The sequence below is a fragment of the Protopterus annectens genome, chromosome 10.part0 (genome assembly GCF_019279795.1).
Source record: "Protopterus annectens isolate FY-2018-M chromosome 10.part0, PAN1.0, whole genome shotgun sequence".
NCBI classification, from domain to species: domain Eukaryota; kingdom Metazoa; phylum Chordata; order Ceratodontiformes; family Protopteridae; genus Protopterus; species Protopterus annectens.
Genome location: NC_056744.1, coordinates 1551962620 through 1551985119, shown reverse-complemented (window position 1 = coordinate 1551985119; position 22500 = coordinate 1551962620). Strand labels below are relative to the sequence as shown.

General features: G+C 42.3%; 1 protein-coding gene across 1 annotated transcript in view; it reads left to right on the top strand.

The window, feature by feature from the left end:
- Positions 1 to 22500, top strand: part of LOC122813718 (zinc-binding protein A33-like) — a 101631-nt gene that overhangs the window by 78357 nt on the left and 774 nt on the right. The gene's annotated exons all lie outside the window — the stretch shown is intronic.

The following is a 22500-nucleotide window of genomic DNA, read 5'->3' as shown; positions in this document are numbered from 1 at the left end:
CTGACCTCTCTCTATCACTGGGAGTCGAGGGCACCTGCCAGTAACCCTTAGTAAGATCAGTGGTTGTAAGATACTTAGCCCAACCCAACTGCTCTAGGGCTTCATCTGTCCTAGACATGGGGTAAGCATCTGACTATGTGACTGTTTACTTTCCTGTAGTCCACACAGAACCTTGTGCTGCCATCCTTCTCTGGCACCAGAACCACTGAGGAGGCATAGGGACTGCTGGACTCCTGAATTACCCCTAGTTCCAACATTTCCTGTATCTCCTCCCTCAGAGTCTGTTTGACTCTCTCAGGCACCCTATAAGGGGCCTACTTACTAGACCTTTGGGATCCTATATCCACATGATGTTGCACCAGGTGGGTACACCCTGCTTTCTCAGTGAACATGTCCCCAAATTGCTGTAACACTGCTCAAATGTCTCGAACCTGGGTAGGGGATAGCTGCTGGGACATTGCTACCCCTTCCATTGAGGTGTCAGTCAGAGTCTCACTGAGGAGATTAGTCAACAGATCCGCCTCAGACTCCTGCACTCCACTACAAATACTCAGCACAAGGGCCTCCCTGTCATGGTAAGGTTTCATAATGTTAACATAGTACAGTTTGTGTTCCTGCGTCCTGCCTAGCAGTTCTGCAATGTAGTTAACATCACTGACCTTCCTTACCACCTTGTAGGGTCCCTCCCAAGCTGTTTGCAGTTTGTTGTGTTTGACAGGAATGAGAACCATTACCTGCTGCCCCACAGCATACTCTCTCTAGCTCGAGCCTTCCTGTCATACCAGGCCTTTTTCTGATGTTGGGCTTCTGCCAGGTTCTTATGGGCCAAGCCCATGAGCTGTCTGAGCCTTTTCCTGAGGTTTAGGACATATACCACAACAGACTCCTTGTGGAATTCGCACTCCCACTCATCTCAAATTAAATCTAGAGGCCCTCTCACCCTATGCCCATACAGCAACTCAAAGGGTAAAAACCCTGTGCATTCCTGGGGAACCTCTCTGTAAGCAAATAGATGGGGCAAATATTTGTCCCACTCCCTTTTAAACTGGTCTGCAAATGCCTGTAGCATGAACTTGAGTGGAAAGTTTAACCTCTCAACAAGACCCATTAGTTTGGGGATGGTGGGGGGGGTGGTCTTTAGGTGCTTCGCCCCACAGTATTTCCACAGACAGGCCAGCAGGTCTGACATGAAATTGGCACATCTGTCTGTCAGTCAGTCAGTATTTCTTTAGGAAAATCTACCCTGTTGAAAATCTCTAACAAAGCATTTGCCACCTTTTTTGCCTCTGTGGAGGACATAGCCACTGCCTCAGGGTATCTTGCAGCATAATCTACTACCACTAGGATATACTTTTCCCTGTGGAACTTTGGGTACTCCAGAGGCCCCACAATATCCATAGCTACCTTCTGAAATGGCTCCTCAATCACAGACAAAGGCATCAAAGGAGCTTTCACTTTGTCTCATGCCTTGCCTACGTTTTTGTACTGCTCACAGGTCCTGCAGTACCCTGTTACATCTCTGGAAATTCCAGACCAATAGAAATTCTGCATAATTCGCCTCTTTGTATGTTTTATGGGGAATATTATGGGCTATAGCTGGAAGTGCCAGATGGTAGGCTGTAGGCACTACCAACTGCTTTATCCTCTCACCCTCTAGCCCTCACTCAGGGGTTTACTCTCTATACACTAATCCTATGTCCCAGTATACAGATTCTCCCTTCTCTTGAGAATCGGGTGCTTCACTAGCTACTTCTCTCAGGCCTTGTAATGTAGGGTCTGAGAGCCGAGCCTGTCTCAGCTCTCTTTGTAACTGTTCCCAGCTCCCCTTCCACAGGAAGTCTGGTATCCACTGACAGTGGTGCCTCACTGTCGGCCTGGCTGCTGCTGCTCACCAGTGCCCTTGCAGTCACTCACTCCAAGGGAACATCAGTACCCACAAGCAGCTGTGCCTCACCTACAGTCTTGCTGCTACAAGGTAGCTTCCTCTTTGAAGTAACCACCTCACCAGTCCTGGCTGCAAGTGTGCAGTCTGTCAGGGTCTCCCGCAGGCTACCAGACCCATATGCTTGTCTCCAAGCCTGACTGCATGTAGCTGCATGAACATATTGTACTGCATTATCAAAATCCTTCCATGTCAGTACATCTGCCGGGTGGTAGTTTGGTACCCTTGTTGCCTCAAGACAACCTACTGTTGTCATTTTGTCATTCACCTTACTTGGCTCTTCCACCTTTTGTTCTCCACCTTGCCTTTGTGGACATCTATATGCCACATGGCCCCACTGGTTGCATTTAAAACATTTAACCCTAGGCCTTGGACATGTACCTGGACTAGTGGCTTCCCCTGCTACTGGCAGATTCTGTTGGAGCTGTCTGGGCTGCCCACCATGGGTTCCCATAGACCCTTGCACAGCAGTGGGTGTCCCTTTCCTGTGCAGGGATGCCCTGCTTGCTAGGTATAGGTCTCCCTTCTTCCCCTTCTCATCTACAGTAAAGCATTATCTATCAGCTAACCAGATCCTCATATTGTCAGGTAAAGCACTAAGGGTTTGTTTCCTCACCAAAAGGTCTGCCAGCCCTTCAAAAGTGCTGACCTGACATCCATTCACCCACCTATGAAAATAAGTGCTTAGTTCAGCAACATATTCACACACACTTATATCTGCCTTGCATCTATGCTCACAGAACTTTTTCCTATAAGCTTGTGGTGTTAGCTTAAAAAAATCTAGCAAACAATTCTTTACAACATTATAATTTAAGTCATGATCAGTCCGTTTGGATAGAGCATTTACAGCTTTACCATGGAGTAAGGGGTTCAGGATCCGTACGCAAAGCCTTTGGTCAGCATCATACTATTTACATACCCTCTCAAACTTATGAATGAAACTATCAAAATTATCTCCCTTTGTAAATTGTGGAAGGAATTTACTGACGTTTTGTGCTTCTGGAGTCCAGTTACTCCCTTCCCCATTATCTGCCGGACTCTAGTGAAGAGTCAGCATCTCCTTTTCATGTTGCCTCTGCCTGTCCTTCTCATCAGCTATTTCTATTTCCAACCGCTTGGCCTCTAACTCAAGTCTCTTTAGCGGCAGATGGATTTTGGAGTCCTCTGTAGAAAGGTTGAGCTGTCCATTTTCTGAGCGTTTTACATCTCCACGGCCAGTCTCAGTGTCCTACTGGTTGCTATTCTTGGCTGCAGCTGTGACTAAAACTGCAATCATGTCTGCTTTAGTCAGGTTTACATGCACTAGTCCTTTTAAGATGGCAAATCTCAGCCAACTGGCTCTTTGTCAGCTTGCCATACTCCTCTGCTGACATGCATGCCTGCTCTCCCTGACTAAGCTAACAAAAGAAATAAAATGGTTGTGATCTGAAGTCTGAATGTTCAATGAGTAGCTGATTTAGAGTACAAAAACACCTTCATTAATCACTGCACACAAGCTACAGGAATTCAGTATCCACACCACTACAAGCCAATTAATATGTGATGTGGCCGTCTCGCCAAAGTCAATTAATATGTGATGAGTATCCCACCACTGCTACCAATTAATATGTGACGCCTGTGCAGTGACCCGGTAATCAAGGAGCCTCAATCCTCACCACTAACACCAGTGAGGGGTGTGCACATTGGGAGGATTAACAGTACACATACAGTAAAGTCCAATTTCCCTTAAGAGCACACAGAGATCACAGTCAGTCTGGGCCTGGTTTCTCTCACTCCAGATCCCCAAGAAGACTCCCCAGTGGCACAGCTATAGAGTGGAGTCCTTATTCAGGGTTCCAAGTCCTCCCAGCACTCTGTCCAATCAGTGCTTTGTGTCTGTGCCCAAATAGCTCTTCCACACACACACACACACAGATTTGATTTATACACAAAAACACACGCACTTTTTGCAATTTGATTTATACACAAACCCACACCTGGAGAGGGCTGGTACAGGTTTACTAGCTATGTCCCCTTCTGCCAAGACTATAAGGTAGTACCAACTGCCACCAGAACCCCTACTAGTCGGCCACTATAAGGCCCTGCCCAAAGGGTGACCAATCTCTACACGAAATCAGCCACAATTAAAAGGTTTAAATATATTAAATAAGTGATAAAAGCACAGGACAGTACTCATTAACTCAGCACAGTGACAATAGAGTTAAAAACACAGGAAATATTTTAAAACAACATTGTAGGACGGTATCACACAAATATAAATATAGAAAACATCTAAACTACTGTTGCTATATTCCTATCTAGCTCTAAGAAACTGTGTTCTAAATGACTTAGAGCAAAGCAAATGCTGGTGAGTAGATGTTCTTCTAGGTCCAAAAACAAGATACAAAATGCAGTGACCTTCTCTCTCAGATTCTGAGATGGTTCTTAAATTGATAGTAGACATTACTGCTGAATCCTGTGAGATTACATCATTTTTGTCACCTCTGCTTAGTTTCCCAGGCTAGCAGAAACTTACATTTTTTTTCTCTCTCAGAAACTTGCCTGGAACTGGAAATCATTAAACTTTTAAACACCTTTATATTTGAAACCTGCAATTATCTCTGTTTCCAGGCAATAGAAAAGTCCCTAGCCTAAACGTCCTGTCTCTTAGCTTCTCAACTTATTTTTGTTAGAGTTTTGCAAGTTAACTCTGTATATCTCAGTTTCTACCATGAAACGTTAATTTGCATAGGCATAGTGTTTATTCACATTTCTGCTCTTTTCCCAGCAGGGTGCACTGTGGTTACAATCTTGAAGTCCAGCACAGACCATATATTTTTAAGGCAAGGATACACATCATATTATTATTCATGAATGACCTAGAATTATGTACAAAAATCTATCTAGCTGGGCTGGCAGTGTCACAATTCAGTTACTTTCGTTTCCTGTTGTCCTCATGATAAAGTTGCATACAATTTTGCAAAATACAAAGATTATACTGTGACTTCTTCCCTTTTAAACACTTCCAGAAACTATATGGTAGGTGCTGGGTAGTGATTTCAGTACATGGCCATTACACTTTAAAAATATCTGGTGGGAAGAGCTGAAGATTCTTAGATGTGAACAGCCTGTTTGCTGTAGTGTGTATTGTAGCAAACAAGTTTGCTACAGTTTAAAAGAAGGATATGTTTTTAAATAAAATATATTAAAGGAGGGTTGGGGGCAAGCCACAGAAATGGGACCTGAATTGCTGGGGCATGAAGGCGGAGGCATGTTGTGCATCTGGCTGCCAGGTTGGTGTGCCAGTAGAACAAACTAACTTTTAGTTGATATTTAATGAGTGGCTTATTACAGTGAAGTGCTTTTTGTTTTTGCTATGCACTTGAAGAGCTGAGGGGATGGGTACTGGTTTATAGTAATGGCCAAGGGTGCTGGTTGAGCCAGCTATGCTTCTTTTCATCTGCTTCTAAAGCTAACCCTATAGTAAAAAAAATGCAACACCTTATATGAAACAAAGTAGCATATAATGTGTTAGCCTGTTGTAGATTGGGGGGGGGGGGGTGTCACATCAAGTCCCCTTTTCTAAGACTGAAGGCAATGCTACTGACAGAAATGTGAAAATTGAAAGCTATGCATTAGTTGAAATAGTTCCTGTGGATTGCACTAAAAATTGCACCTAACATAATTGCTTTGGCCCTATGCCTCTCTGTTACAACTAAGTTAGTGAAATCTGCTGTACTTTTAAAAGAAAAGAGAATTCCATTCTGGAAGCATGATATCCCTTGCTAAATGTTTCCTTGTGTATAACCATAAGATTATTAAATCGAGTGGAAATGTTTTTGAAACATACTGGTGCTCCTTTTAGCTGTAGTATGTCATCTGTAGTCTCTGTGATAGTACTACACAATATTTATTATTAGCAATAGTAGTAATTGTAAGTTCAGTACACTCAAATGGGAAAATAAGTTCCCCATAAAGCACTATGAAAAATGTGGGAGGAGGAGAATCTTTTCATAATGTGTGGCAGGCTGACAAATTCTACATGAGAGGAAGAGCAACTGGATACATCCAGTGATTATTTTTGAGTTGCACCCGAAAGTGGTTTCATCATAATTGTTTTGCGCTAATTCACTTTGAGTTAAAAGTGGATTTCATTGGTCGACATCAGTCCGTGCAAGCCACTGGTAGTTAGCATTTCTAAATGTTAAACTGTAGTTCCATTGATTTACTTAGCAATAGATTGACATGAATCCATGCATGCCACTGGTAGTGAACATTGGTGAATACACTTTCAGTTCCATTGAATAACATTAAACAAGTATAAAAAGGAAAGGGCAGAGGTGTCAGAATTTAGTGGGTCTGTTAACTTGATCTTGGTGAATAAGAGGATAATAATCCAACACACACACACACACACACACACTTAAAAATGACAGCATTATGTAGATTTAAGATTTAGAAATATTATACGTCAGATCTGTGTATATTATCTAACTTGAAACATATCGATGCTCCTTTTAGCTGTGGTGTTTAACAGAACTGTTAATAGGTTGCTCATCTGTAGTCTTGATAGTAGCGATTATAAGTTTCAGTAGCTCATCAAGTAGCATAGCGACCTTTGGTGCTGGATGTTCAGAAGGCTGTGGGTTCTCTTAGCACTCCAGGTAGTTGGATCAATTTATATTACTAGCACTGCAGTGCGGCATAAGAGGGGAGGGTGCTGCATTCCTCAGTGCTATCCCTTGGATGAGATGTTGAACTAAGGCACTGTCTACCTGAGCTGGTGATAGCTCAGGTGGATGTAAAGATTCCATGGAACTTATCAGAAAAGAGGAGGGACAGATCTCTTGTGCCCTGACCAAATTTCCCTTGTTCGTTTGAACACCACCTCTGATCTCCCCTAAAAAAGAGACCATTGCCCTAGTGGGACTAACCTGGTCAATAAACTGTAAATAAAATATCTTGTTAAGGTACTGTAAGCAAACAAGTATGACCTAACAGTCATGTGTGATTAGGTATTTTCCACTGGATCATACAGCTAGCGGACAAAAGTAGCAAGCTGCAGATGAGTAACATCATGAAGATTTGAATTTAATTCACCCTCCCCCCAGCTGTACATTATCACGAAAACAAGCCACTTGATCAGAAAGCTAATCAAAGGGAGTTAATGAAAGAAAATGGGAAGGGGTGGAAAGACGTATGGATAGAGAGAGAGAGAGGGGGAATGGAGAATCTAAACACTTCACCTTTACAAGAATAAGGCCAAAACAAGGCAGCAGGCTAAAGTGACTCCTGGTGAGGGCAGAGATTGAGGTAAGATTGACAGAGGTAAGGACAGAAGCAGTTTGCCTGTAAGATAAATTACTTTAATTTCTCTAAACCATTTCATATTTTTCATTATCATGTAATAAGTTAAAAATATCAGCAGTGACCATTTCCCCCACCCTTGTCTGGCTTCATAACTATCCAAGTCCTGTCATACCTTAAAGTAGAGTAATCTCTCTTTTTAGTTAAATTGAAATGTCTACTTTCCGTAGTCAGTAACTTATGAATTTTAGTGCTGCATGTCTTCTCAAAAATAGCCACTCTGATGGAGTGGGGGATTAAAAAATGATTTTCTCTTAAGCCTCATATCTAAAGTACTTAAGGAGGGGTGTCTAACTTTTAACACCTTGTTTTTTTAAAACATCACTTGAAAATTGAGCTTTCTAGTATATAAATTTAACTTGAGTAATCTGTTTGCTGTGTCTGTCTTAAAGGATAGTACAAATTTAAAACCTTTCTTAAAAAAAGATTCTTATTGATCAAGTCTGTGTAATTATAAATATAGAAGCCTTGATAGCTGAAAACGTTACCGTTGTGCGCTGCTGTAATATTATCTTTGGTGTGGGGGGGTTGGGTAAAGATATTCTTTCTACCTAATTGTTCCTCTTCCAGTTCTCCCCTCTCCCTGTTTCTTTAACCCTTTGGGCTGTATGTCCATTCTATAAATGTTCTTGTCAATGCTAATGGTCAATTCTTTCAGATCTTCTAAGTGGGAGAAAATTATTAATATATTCTTCGTTGTTAAAATTAGCAAAATTATTAAATTCCTGTTCTTTAATCTGAAGAATTAGCATGTATGTTACCATTAGAAATGAAATGTTAATGTTGACCAGATCTGATCTATTCTGTGTGTACATATGAGCATTATTATGGTGAGGTCTGGGTATTGGGTATGCTTTCCTCTGAAGGTATTCAACATTGTCCCTGTGCAGCTTCTTATATTTCCTGTTCAGCTTTTGTGTGCCTTGTTGTTCAGCTTTAACAAAGATATTGCTGTATTTCACATTCTTCCAGCTTTTCCCAGTTAGGGGTCGCCACAGCTGATCATTTGTCCGCTTATGATTGGCAGTGGAGTTTTACGGTGTCAAGTTGCCAACCTGGCGCCCAACTTCCAAAGAAGGCACACATATGCACGCATTCACACCTAGGACAAATTTAGTGTCCATTCCACCTACAGTCTGTCTTTGGGATGTGGGAGAAAACCGTAGTACCTGAAGGAATCCCACGCGACCACAGGGAGGACATGCAGACTCCACACAGAAGGCACCCCAGCCGAGGACCGAACCTGAGAACCTCTTGCTGTGAGGCAGCAACGCTAACTGCTACACCACCGTGGCCACCCTAATGTTATTGTATTTCACATTATTGCTATCGAATAACAAATCATTAGTAATATCATTATTTAAAGTCTTAAGTTCATCAAACAACAACTTTTTTCTAGTGTTTAACCTTACAATGACCTGCATCTTGATTCTAGTGTTTAACCTTACAATGACCTGCATCTTGATTCTAGTGTTTAACCTTGCAATGACATGCATCAGTTCCATCCCATGTCTAGCAAACATTGCTGTGAGCTCATTAAGCTCAGTATTATCTAAAATTAAACCATTAGGGAACCTGAACCTTTTAAGCCCCTTATGAAGTCTTTTTACTCTAATCCATTCTTTTAAGTACAAGTTGTCTGTTTGTAGGTTACGCACCTTAGTCATCTTGGTGGTGGCACTTTTACCACAACGTCATCCAATTTTATTTTAACATGGAGAAATTTTCAAGTTCAGTTACTGGTTTCAGAATTGGTCGATCAACCATGCCCCCACATGTTGATGGCATTGGGAGCCATGGAGGTTTAAACAGGGACTCTAGAGAGTAGGTGAGAGGGCAAGAAGAGTTTCCGCAAGGAAAGCAACTGTTTGTACCATCTCGAGATGTTTTTGGACTGAATTGATTTTCAGCAGTGAGTTAACAAGGGAATCTCCTTGGACTATGTAGAGAATGTACAACCACATAGGACTTTTAAACTATGCTTTATGACTTTGAAGCCAGGAAAGCTCCAAAATAGTTATCCAGGGAAACAGGGGCCTCATGAAAGTAGTGTTAGTCAGGAGGGGCATGAGACAATAGATATCAACGGTCTCCCACCTGTTTAGTCTGGTGATGGAGGAGCTTGCTCAAAAAGTGGTTAAAAGCTTGGCACAAGTGCTAACAAGAGGAGGAGATAAGAGCAGAGTTCCTCCTCTCTGTAGATAACTGCATGCTTTGCCCGAAAATATCAGGGGGGGATAGTTTTAGATCACATGGATAGCTTTAAAACGGAAGTAGGATTGGAGGGAACATGAAGAAAACAGTATGGCTCACAGTGGAAGTGAATGAAGGCAGGGGTCTACTAGGAGATATAAGACTTGAAGCCAAGAGCCAGATCCATGGAGCTAAAGGGTGATGCACAATATAGCTAAGTACAGACTACATCAGGCAGACAGACGCATGTACATGCATACATTGACTGGTAGACTAAACCTATTGAGGATCACGATCAGCCCTAAAGTAGGATGAACACTATGGCACATACCAGTTACTGGAAAAGAAAAAAGAATAGATGCACAGAATGTGCATCACATAGGTTTGAAATGGGGAACAGGCAAAAATAGCAGATAACGGGATGCAGGACAGAATGATATGGTCATATTGAGGAAAAAAGCGAAAGTGCATGGTGAAAAAAAAAAAAAGAGAAAGGGACTGTAAGGAAGGAGTGTAGTAGGTAATCAAAAAAACTCATAGAAGGTAAGAAAGGCAACATAATCAAATGGGATATAAGCATAGAAAAAGAGATTGGGGGGGGGGGGGGGACGGGACTGGAGACCAAAATAGGAGTAGTAAAACTGGCACTAATTAATGTGGATTCCTAGTGAAAGGTCAAAGCATAAATAGCTTACAACTCATCAAGCGCAACTAATAAACAAAGGATGATGCTTTTTCTGAGGCTAACCTGACTCCAGATTCTTTTCCGCCTGCTCCTTCTAAGCCAGATAGATTCTACAGAGTTCCTGATTCCCATCATTTTCTGTTCAAGAACCCCTCTGTGGATCCTGAAACTATTTCTCAGGGCCCCAAGGGTGCTAAGGCCGCTTCTGCTAAAAATCCCATTCCTACTGAAAAGGATTCTCGTGCCTTAGATAGATGGGGTAAAAAGGTGTATACTTCTGCTACTCCATTAGAGCTTTAAACTGTCAATTTCATATGTTTAAGTACCAGCAATTTCTTTTGTCTGTGTTAAAACAAAAACTATCTGCAATTTCTGTATGTGCAGAGGATAAGGAATTACAGGATGTTTTGCATGCTACTGAACAGGTTAGCAAACATGGTTTACATTGTGGATTTGATGCCTTGGAGGCTTCTTGTAGGGCCGCAGCCTCTGGTACTGTTATCAGGAGACATGCTTGGCTTCTAGAGCAGAATTTACCTGAACAGGTTAAGGCTAAATTATTAGATGCTCCTGTTCAGCATGATGGTTTGTTCGGGTCTAAGGCTGAGGAGGTTATTAAGAAAATGGAGGATAAAGCGAAATCTATGCAGACTGTGAAAGATTTCTTACAAGTTCAGCCTCCTAGATTTACTAGAAATTGGCCCTCCAAAAATTGGTCCTTTCCCACGTCTGACAGGCCTCAAAGGGGAAGATATAGACGCTCCAGAGGTCGGGCTCAGGCTCAGTCCTCTTACAGGTCCAGACAATGGACTGCTTCAACACCTAGAGGAGGAGAAAACAGGTCTCAATCACAAAGGAAGCAAACTCAATGACTCTCTGTTGGGCTACAGGACCTCATTGCCTGGAAGCCCCTCTCGGAGGAAAACTTTCTCTTTTCTACCAAAATTGGACTCGCATAACTCAAGACAAATGGGTTTTAGATGTGATTTTAAGAGGTTACAAATTCCATTTTCATACTCTGCCAAGGTCAAACGGATGGCCGGATCTGCCAAAACATCAATGGTCAGAGGCCTTAAATCAAGTGGACGCTCTATTGGCCATGAGAGCCATAGAACCTTTTCCACTTTCAGAGATGGGAAAAGGTTTTTACTCAAGACTATTTCTGGTCCCAAGAAAGCAAAGCTCATGGAGACCCATTCTGCACCTCTCAGTATTAAACACCTTTCTAGAGATACCAAAATTCAAGATGCTTACTCTACAACAACTTCTTCCAATGCTCTCCCAGGATGCTTGGATGGTGACATTGGACTTAGAGGCCTATTTACACATTCCCATCAGGCAGGAACGCAGAAAATACCTCAGATTCAAGGCAGGCTCGAGGCACTTTCAATTCTCTGTACTGCCCTTTGGATTATTTACTGTGCCCAGAGTCTTTACCAAGTGCCTGGCTCCAGTAGTAGCATACTGCAGACTCAAGGGGGATTCAAATTTACCCCTATCTGGACGACTGCCTTATTCAGGCAGACAGAGATCTTTTACTACAACATCTGCATTTTGTGCAACGTCTTCTCCTAATACTGGGATTCTCAGTGAACACAAAAAAGTCACATTTGATCCCTTCTCAGCAGATGATCTTTTTGGGAGCTCTTCTAAACACAAGCTTACAGATGGCCTTTCTCACTCCAGAAAAACAATTACAGCTGGCAAAACCTTTGCAACTTTAACTCAGCTCACTGCAAGGAAATTCCTGCAGGTACTGGGCTACATGGCTTCTTGCATCCTGTTAATTTCAAATGCAAGGCTTCATATGGGGAAAACTTCAATGGTACCTAAAGAGTGTATGGTCTCAGCATTGCCACAGTCTAGACACAATGATTCCACTGATTCCCTGCCTCCAAAAGGAGTTCCTTTGGTGGTCCAGGGCTTGTGCTCTGAACAAAGGGAAACCCTTCCGTCTGCCTCGACCTTCTCAGATCATAACCACGGACGCTTCAGATTATGCTTCGGGAGCTCATTTTCTAGACATTTGCCAGCAGGGCTCTTGGACAAAGAAGCATATTCACTGGCACATCAACTTGAAGGAAATGTTGGCAGTTCAAAATGCTCTTCTAGCCTTCCAGAATCTTTTGAAACCAGGGCCTCTTCTGATAAGTACAGACAATACCACAGTCATGTGGTACATAAACAAGCAAGGGGGCTCTCATTCTTACCCCCTTTGCAGACTAGCCATGAATTTATGGGACACAGCTCTAAATCTGAATCTGCATCTTCAGGCTCAATTCATTCCAGGAAAACAGAACCTCTTGGCAGACAGCCTAAGCAGAAACCTTTCGGATCCTCACGAATGGATGCTGGACACCAACTTATTCAGCAGGATAACTGCAGTTTGGGGTTGTCCTCAAGTAGATCTCTTTGCATCCCATCTCAATCATCAGCTGCCTCTCTTTTGCACCAGGTCCTTCCACAAAACAGCTTCGAAAGTGGATGTCCTGTCATTCAGCTGGAGGAATCTTTCGGGATATGCCTTCCCTCCTCTTCCTCTTCTGCCTCGGGTGTTACTGAAAATAAAACAGGACAAGCCCAAGACAATCATCTTGATAGCTCCAAATTGGCCTCTGCAGTTTTGGTATCCAACTTTAAAACACCTATTCTTGGAACCTCCTTCGATTCTACCTCTGTTCCCTTCTCTTCTGTCCCAGCACCAGGGTCAGATGCTACACTCTCGAATCAAGACTATGCCTAGCTGCTTGGCTCTACAAGGGCCTTTGATTCCTTCTTCTCTTCCCAAACAAGTTATGGATGTTCTTTTGGAAGCTAGGCGGCCTAGCACTAGAAAATCTTATGCTGGAAAATGGAAAAGATTTTGTATTTGGATGCAAGCTCAAGGTTCTGATCCTCTTTTGCCTAACATTCCCTCCATTTTACTTTACCTCTCAGACCTTTTGCTTAAAGGTCTCTCTTTTTCCTCCATTAAAATTCATGCCTCTGCTGTCTCGGCTCATTACAACACTGAACCTCCCATCTTTTCTCACCAACTTGTGAGACAATTTTTGAGAGGAGCTAAGAATTTAAGACCTCCCAGAACTCCTCCTGTTCCTGCTTGGGATCTTAATTATGTTTTGGAAAAGCTTACGTTGCCTCCTTTTGAGCCTGCTGCGGCTTCGGACATCAAGTTCTTATCCTGGAAGACAGCTATTTTATTGGCATTGACTTCTGCCAGAAGGGTCTCAGAGTTGCAAGCTCTCATGGCTGTGGAACCATATATTATCTTCCACCAAGACAGAGTTTCCTTGATGACCAATCCTACTTTTATGCCTAAGGTGATTTCTAAAGTGGCTCTAAATCAGACTATTCACCTTCCTACCTTCTTTCCAAATCCTCAAAATAAAGGGGAAAGGATCTTACATTCATTGGATGTACACAGACAACTACGATTTTACCTGGACAAAACTAAAGACTTCAGAAAATCTGAACAATTGCTCATCTCCTATGCCTCCAGCTCTCTAGGCAAGGCTATTTCTAAACAAACTATTTCCAAATGGATTGCTCATGGAATAAGGTTTTGTTATTCTCACCATGGGAAACTGATTCCAGGTACTGTTAGAAGTCATTCTACTAGAGCAGCTGCCACTTCAACAGCTTTTCTCAGAGGAGTTCCTACCAAGGACATTTTGGAAGCTGCCACTTGGAGTTCAGTGCATACTTTTTCTAAGCACTACAATCTCCCTTTGTATTCTAAGTCTAGGGCAGGCTTTGCCTCTGCTGTTTTGCAGGGTCTTCTAGCTGCCCCTTCTGCATAACCTCCTCCCTCATTCACAGCTTTGGGATTCTACCCTACAGTTATGACTGCAACAGTGAAACACGAAGAACATAGTACAGTTGTGTACACCTACCATAAATGTAGATGTTCGAGTGTCTTCACTGTTGCAGTCAGTGTTTCCCTCCCTCCAGTCCCCTCTTATTTTTGTTTGCTTTCTCTTTTGCTTCTTTTGAGGTGTATTTGTGTTCATTTTTGGACACCTTCTGTTTTTTTGGGGGCTCCTGACATCTGGGGCAAGAAAGGCTGGAGAAGATGGCGTCGGCTGTCAGCTTTATACCTCTGCGTTCTGACGTCAGGGTACTTGCTGGTACAGCCGACGCCGGACCCAGACTTTGGAATTCTGGCCGACCTCGGGCTGCCTGCTGGCAGGATCACCCTACAGTTATGACTGCAACAGTGAAGACACTAACATCTACATTTATGGTAGGTGTACACAACTGTACTTTGGGTGGCACGATGCCAGGGTAATCCTATCTGCTAGGCTTGTAAAGACTCCTGGGCCATTAGCCTAGTACACACCTATAAAACCTATGTTGGATAAAGAAAAGTAGCAAAATTGAAAAGACACTTTGTCAAGTAATGAAAGGCACCCAGTAGCGATTCAACATGAAAGTAAAACAAATAAGTAATTAAGAAAGAATGGCAATAGTGACTATGTAAAGAAAGAAAGAAGTGGTTATAAAAAAGTGTAGCAGTCATGTTATCGAATGAAAATGTACAATACACATGCAGATAACCTAAGAATCCATCCATAATATACACAAGTTTAAGGCTCACATACTGGCTCGAACAGAAATCTGCATTATAAACTGAAGTTTCCCTCACAACAATGAACTGCTGATAACTGCATTAAGCAGGTTTCAGCAGATGTTTGAGATCCACTGCATTTTTATGGAGCTACAGCTATCATTCAGAACTCAGTCTAATGGGGAGACAGATTGTGTGGGGCTGTAGACTCCCTAAAGTAACTAAATACACTCGAGCTGCATGACAAATATGCTTCCATACCCCATTAGGAAGCCTAATAATAGAGCAGAAAGAGGAAGGAGCGCGAGTTTCATCTAAGATGCACAGTGGGAAGAAATAGGAAGTGGGAATGCCAGAAAGACAGCAGTGGAAGAAAAACACACTGTCCATGAAATAGTAAGGAGCTTGACAAAGGATGAGCATAACGTGCTGCAAAAAACAGTAGGAGGTTTAACATAGACAGACAATGAATGGGCAGGATAGACAGGAAAAGAGAGAAACAGGTATGATTTACTGAATGGAAAGAGATGGAAGAATAGAAAGAGCTGCCTAGACCCAGTTATGGGACTACCAAATGGGAATACTGAACAGATGATGGCACTCAATCCCCATACTAAACAGAGCAGGGAAGCTGTACATTGGAAGTGTGTGGAAATGGCAGGAGGAATTGTACACATGTAATGCGAATGTGGAGAGGTGAGAGCATTACTGGAGGAAGTAGCTGAAGAGTTGAGCAAGCTATGAGGAACTAACCTGAAGAACAGGTGGGAGATATTATAGTAGGGGAGAGAGGACAGGAGCCAGTCAAATAACATCACCATCATCGTTGTTATCCAAACCCCTTTCTTCCCATTTATATTTGGGGTTGGGGTGTGTTACCGACTGTTGGCGCCTTTCTCAATTCAGATCCACTTCCCTACCTTCCTTAACAGTCATGCTTGGTCATTGCAAATCTTCTGTCAAGTGATCATCCATTTCTTAGCTGAACATCCTCATTTCTTCTTGTCTTCTTCCTGCCTGTCCCACATTTTCTTAAACAAATCAGCTTCCCTTTCCTGCACTTGTGACTGAAGCACCAGAATCTGTTCTCCTTTACCTTCTCTGCAATTGGGGCAACTTTGGCATTTGCTGTGATATCCTCATTTCCTTGTCCGTCCCACAGTATGGATTCGACTATTCATCTTGGGCATTTCAAATCCGTTGCCTCAAGCTTACAGAGCTGATCTGCTTTATATTTTTGTGCCACCCAGAAGCCTCAGTCATATCACTGTTTTGTACACCTTACGTTCAGTTTCTTTGGCATTCTTCTCTCACACACTACCGCTGACAGTTTGCGTCAGTTGGACTCAGCCCCTCTGATTCTAGCTTTGGTTCCTCATTCAAACTTCTCTTCTCACCCACACAAATCTCGTACTTATGCTAACCTGGTTCATTATTTTCCTTCCTTTCTTAATGGAAGTGAAGAAATTCATGGCAAGTCATTAGAAATGGGGACTGGAAAAAATGGGTTTAACATGAGGGATCGTTGGAAAAATGAGAAAAGTGATGAGGTAACCGATACTACAGAAAGTAGGGGTTAAAAGTTCAAAAATGGAGCATGGTAAGAGTTAGATGCAAGGTAAATTAGAAAGGATTTGAATGGACATATGCAAATCGATGCACCTGTTTGAAAATGTTATTTAGAAAAGTATGAAATATCAATAAAAAATAAGATGTATAACAAAAAGTAACTAGGTGATCACCAGTCCACACAAAAAACTCTTCCAGGCTGCTGAACTAAACAAACATTCCTCCATAATACACTGCTAAGCATACCTCTCAACTGATTTTGTCTAGTGTTTTTGGTCCATTATTAATAAAATTGTTGTTTTCTGGCAAATTAGTGGCAAATCATTAAAGACTGAAGTTAGAAAATGACAGACATTTGAGTTTCAGACTTCTTACCCTTCAGGAAAAAATTGTGTTATGCAAAACCTTGCGTTATGCAAAACCTTGTTATTCTAGCAACTTTCTAAGTTTATAATGGCACTTCTGAGCCTTTGTCCCACTTTTACTTAAGGCTTTAGGTATGCTGCTAAGGTCAAATACCCCATTTTCCAACTGGAAAAGTGTTTGGTTACATGCTTGATAGTTGCAGGCTGCTTCAAAGAAAAATATATTTTTTGAGTTAAAAAAATTCTCTCACTTTCCAAGATTTCATTAAACAATCTGTTTAAAAACTCCACTGCCATCTCTCCTAAACACCTCCATGCTTTCACAGGTATGTCATCTGGACCAACGGCCTTAGCATTCTTCATCCTCTTCATAGTTGTCTTACTTCCTCCTTGCTAATCTGCTGCACTTCGTAATTCACTATCCCCACATCATCTAACCTTCTTTCTTTCTCTCTCATCTCATTAGCCTCTCAAAATACTCTTTCCGTCTGCTCAACACGCCTTCATCGCTTGTAAGTACGTTTCCCTCATTATCCTTTATCACCCTTACCTGCTGCACATCTTTCCCAGCTTGGTCCCTCTGTCTTGCCAATCAGTACATGTCCTTTTCTCCTCGTTAAGTGTCCAACCTTTTATACAACTCTCCATATGCCTTGTCCTTGGCCTTCACCACCTCTCTTCACCATATGCCTCGTCTCCTTGTACTCCTGTCTACTTTCTTCATCTCTCTGGCTGTCTACTTTCTTCATATCTCTGACAATCCCACTTCTTCTTCGCCAACTTCTTTCTCTGTATACTTTTTTTGTACTTCCTCATTCCACCACCAGGTCACCTTGTCCTCCTTCCTCTGTCCAAATGTCACACCAAGCACCTTTCTAGCGGCCTCCCTTACCAGCTCTGCTGTAATTACCCAGCTATTTGCTAACTCTTCACTGCCACCCAGTACCTATCTTAACTCTTCCCTGAACTCCAACTCACAATCGCCCTTTTTCAACTTCCACCATTTGATCCTTGGTACTGCCCTCACACTCCTTTTCCTCTTCTTGATCACTAACCTCATGCTACAGACCAGCATGCTATGCTGCCTAACTACACTTTCCCAAGCCTCCACTTTACAGTCTCCAATCTCCTTCAGACTGGCCCTCCTATATAGGATATAATCCACCTGCGTGCATCTTTCTTCACTCTTGTACGTCACCCCATGCTCCTCTCTCTTCTTAAAATATGTATTCATAACAGCCATGGCCATCCTTTTCACAAAATCCACTACCAACTGACCTTTTGCATTCTTCTCCTTAAGACTGTACCTACCTATCACTTCCTCATCCCTTCTGTTCCCTTCACCAAAGTGCCCATCGAAATCCGCCCCAATCACAATTCTCTCACCTTTGGGTACACTCACCACCACTTCATTCAACTCGCTCCAAAATTTTTCTTTCTCATCCATCTTGCACCCATCTTGTGGAGCATATGCACTAACAACATTCATCATTACACCATCAATTTCCAACTTCATAAACATCACTCTGTCTGACACTCTTCACCTCCAAAACACTCTAAGCATACTGTTCCTTCAGGATAACCCCTACCCCATTTCTCCTCCCATCCACACCATGATAGAACAATTTGAACCCACCTCCGATCCACCTAGCCTTACACCCCTTCCATCTGGTCTTTTGCACGCACAATATATCAACCTTCCTTCTCTCCATCATATCGGCTAGCTCTTTTTCTACACCAGTCTTACTGCCAGCATTCAAAGTTCCTATCCTCACTACCACACTCCTAACCTTCCTCCTCTCTTCCTGCCTTCAGCCTTGCCTCCCCCCTTCTTTTTCTCCTTTGGCCAACAGCAGCCCAGCTTCCATCAACATCCTGTTGGCTAATGGTACTGGTGGAGGTCGTTGTTAACCAATCCGGAAATCTGTATTGGTGTCTGCATATGTCATTTGGCAAAGGTTTTACACTGAATGCCCTTCCTGACGTAACCGTCCCCATTTATCCAGGTTTGGGACCGGCACGAAGAAATGCACTGGCTTGTGCATCCCCAGCCCTACTGTATATAATTTGCATGTGGTGAGGCACTAAAAGCGCAGGATATGCATATACTGGTTCCACAGATGTAGCTTTCATTTTAGTAAGTGGCAATTGTCCCAAACCTCTACCCGGTTATGTGCATCAGTGTGTCTTCTCTCTTCAGTATTCCACTTGATTTGAAGTCCGTAAACAGTTTTATATGATTTTGTAGATCTTGTGCCACCCTCTAATTTTTAATGCTAGTTCATTGCTTCTAAGAGGTTTGTTTGTTTTGTGTGTGGATTGCTTTTTTGTCTTTTCGGTGTGATATTAATTATGTATTTATACACCAGTGTTCTGCCTGTTAATGGTGGGTGCATTGCATTTCCTACAAAGACTTGTGCCATCATCCTGATGATATTCCTTAATAAATTTATGTCCACTCATTAGTTACACACCTTTCCCATAATGTCTTGTCTGTAACTTTAATTAATAGCCTAATTTTTTTATTATCCTACGTTTTGCTGTTCAACCAATTTACCCATTTGAGGTCCTCCAATTTTTAAGTCCTTTTTCCAATGTTTTGAAAAATCCGGCCACAAACCTTTCATCCCAGTGGGAATATTTTGGAAGCTATACCTTTCCATAGTCTCTGCTATAGTAAATGCAAAAGCATGACTTGGAATACGAGACCCCCCCCCCCCTTATAGGTTCATAGGTTGGTACAAGGCTATCGACCCTAGGGGCTTATACAAGCCTAGCTATAACAATTCCCTGGATATTTCTTCCCACAATATTTACTTCCCTGGATCCCTGTCTAGCAGGGTGACTGACGTGATCCTCGGGGTGAATTTCCTATTTCCCATCCAATCATCAAGGTTCCTTTTGAAGAGGGCCAAGGAGGCGCTCTGCTTGACATGTATGGGCAGGCTTTTCCAGACTATGGGGAGTTTGGGTCAGGAACCTATGCCTCCAGCATGTTTTGTTCATTGTGATGACCAGGTTTAGATCCGTGGAGCATGTGGCTCTGAGGGATTGGGATTTCTTTAAGTGGAACATGTCCAACAGCTCAGGGTTTGGCATGGCCTTGTATGTTAAGCAGAGCGCCTCTGAGTAGACTATATGCTACAGAGTATAGCTGGAGTTTTTTTTTTTTTTTTTTTTTTTTTTAGACGGTCAGTATAGGGCATCTGCTTTAGGCCTGTGATTCTTTTAGTGAGGTATTTCTGCAGCCTTTCCAGCTGTTGCAGATGGCTTGTGAGGTACATACCAAACTGGGAGTTGTACTCTATACTGGGTCTAATGAGGGATGAGGGATGAGTGCAGTGGGACAATGTCCACCTTTTTTCTGGATGAAAAGCCCTTGGTGATGAGGTGTGCCACATAGGATTTCCTGACTGATGTGGTTATCGAAGGTAAGACCACTGTCCCCCTGTGTCCTTAAGTCTCTCATCACACTTTCGGTGTTTAGTGTACTGCCACCTATGTGGTAATTCATGGGTGCATGTTTTTTCCCAAAGGGGATAACCATACATTTCTTGGCATTAAGCTTGAGCCCATGGCTCTGGCACCAAGAATCTATTTCTGTAAGGCCCTTTTGTAGAATATCCACATCATTTGGGGGTTCAGTAATGGCTCCCAGTTTACAGTCATTTGCAAATTTTGTTAGCCAGAGTGCCGTAGTGTTGGCCTGTACTTCAGAGAAGTAGATGCCAAATAAGAGCGGTCCCAGGACTGAACCCTGCGGTACTCCACTTGTCACTTTGTCTGGAGCTAGATTTGGAGTCTGCTACTTTTACAGTCTGAGTTCTGTAATTAAGCCATTTGGCAACCCATCGAGTGACGTAGGGATTTATACCCAGCTTAGTAAGTTTATCTATGGTTCCAGAGTGGGGGATGGTGTTGAAGGCCTTGGCGAGGTCCAGATAGGCTGTGTGGACCACCTTACCCTCATCCACAGTTCTAGAGACTGATGAAGTCATTCAGGTTCAGGAGACAAGATCGGCCCTTCACGAACCCAACCTCTGGTTAGCTACTGTATACTTAGTTTTCATTAATACATTCTTCTGTTATATAGTATAGCTCAGTCATCTAGAATTTCTAATTAAGTGGTGAACTATCAATATCTGTATAACCATAATTCTAGTTACATTAATTCTCCCAGCCAGTGTGTGTTAGTTTTTAATTTTAGTTTTGGTACATTCTGTGTTTTAATAAGTAGTCTTTTCTAAAGGATGCCCCACTAGTATCCCAGGATACTTGGGAAGTTCAGTCTCTTTTATAAGACCACATGACCCTCTGTCCATTCCCTTCCCAGTTATTAGCATCATGGTTTTATTATGATTGTTCGTGAGACTTTATGTGGATTTTTTTATGTCTTTCTGGTCAACCTACAGTCTTTTGCCTTCTTTACCTTTTCTGTCAGTATCACTTTAGGCAGTTATTTAGTTAGTGTCTCATAGTGATTCTATCCCCTTCATAAAATAAATGTCCCCATGGTAAATAAATCACTCCAGCAGACAAAGTACACAATTTCTCTAAAAGGCATGGAAGGAAGACTGTACAGAATTTATGTTGAAGAAGCTGTGGAAACCAAACAAGCTCCCTCTGCCTTATGTAGGTATCCACATCAAAAAGCTAAGTAGGTTTTCTCAAAAAAAAAATTTTTTTTGAAAAAAATCTGCTTAAGTCGATAAAATGGCAGAATCGAAGACTGAGCTGCTTACAGTTTTCCTTACTGGTCTGTTACATTTAACCATGGCTATGCCTATAATTAGGCCAGAGGCAGTTTTCTCACCAAAGCTTATAAGTACTCCTCCACCTCTGCTTAATCCATTGCCTTTATCTTCGCGCCTCTTCCTCTTATCCACTAGATACCAGTGCCAGTAGAAACTAACATCTAATAATAGAGTAAAGAAGCTGCAAGATCATTATGTTGCTAACTATTAGACCCAAAAGTCAGTACAGCAGGTTCCACTAAGGTCAGTCCACCTGACATCAGTTTACCTGATGCTGGTCCACACAGTATCAAAAGGACAGTTGTCTGCTCAATTGGCATGTCAATTTTCAACTGTCTTTTATTCCCAGGTGGCATGGTGTAGCCCTTCCTTGGTGGTTTTATAGTTATGTTAGACAGGTACTGACGTACAGATTAACATTTTCTTATCAACCCATTCCTGTCAACTTTCTGCCCCTTCTTTGTACAAACCAGCTACATTTCCTTCTCAGTGAGACTTGCTTCTCCTATAATAGTGATTGATCCTTCACTTCACACATAGGCTGACCAACATGCACAGCTTAAGAGGACAGCAGAGTCATCATCTAAAGTTTTTAAGATGCTCCAAAATACATGCCGAACAGAGTTATAGCAGTACTGTCAACAGATTTTGGAGGAAGGTGTCCCTCCTCCTCCTCCTCCTCCATCACCTGACAGCACTATGTTTGGAGAGGTCCTACAGTTAAAGCAGAAAATGGGGAGGTGGCCTTCCGGGTCAACATCATTATCCCAGTGAGTATTATAAAAGTGCCTAGACGAAATTGGAGTTGTCCTTGGCTGATAGCATTCCAGAAGTAACTGGATTACTTGTCATGTTAATCATGAACGGAATTCTTAAGTGGGGATGAAGTAAAACATTTTCAGTATTTTCTAGAGACCTCACAATGAAATGATCCCTTTTTTCTTTAAAAGCGCCTTTTCCTCAATTCATCTAACTGTAGTCCAGCATTTGTAAGTTGAACACTCTAATAGAACTTGACAGTTTAGTGAAAGTAATGTGTACATCATGTCTAACAATTTGGGTTTATGTTGGATGGCCGT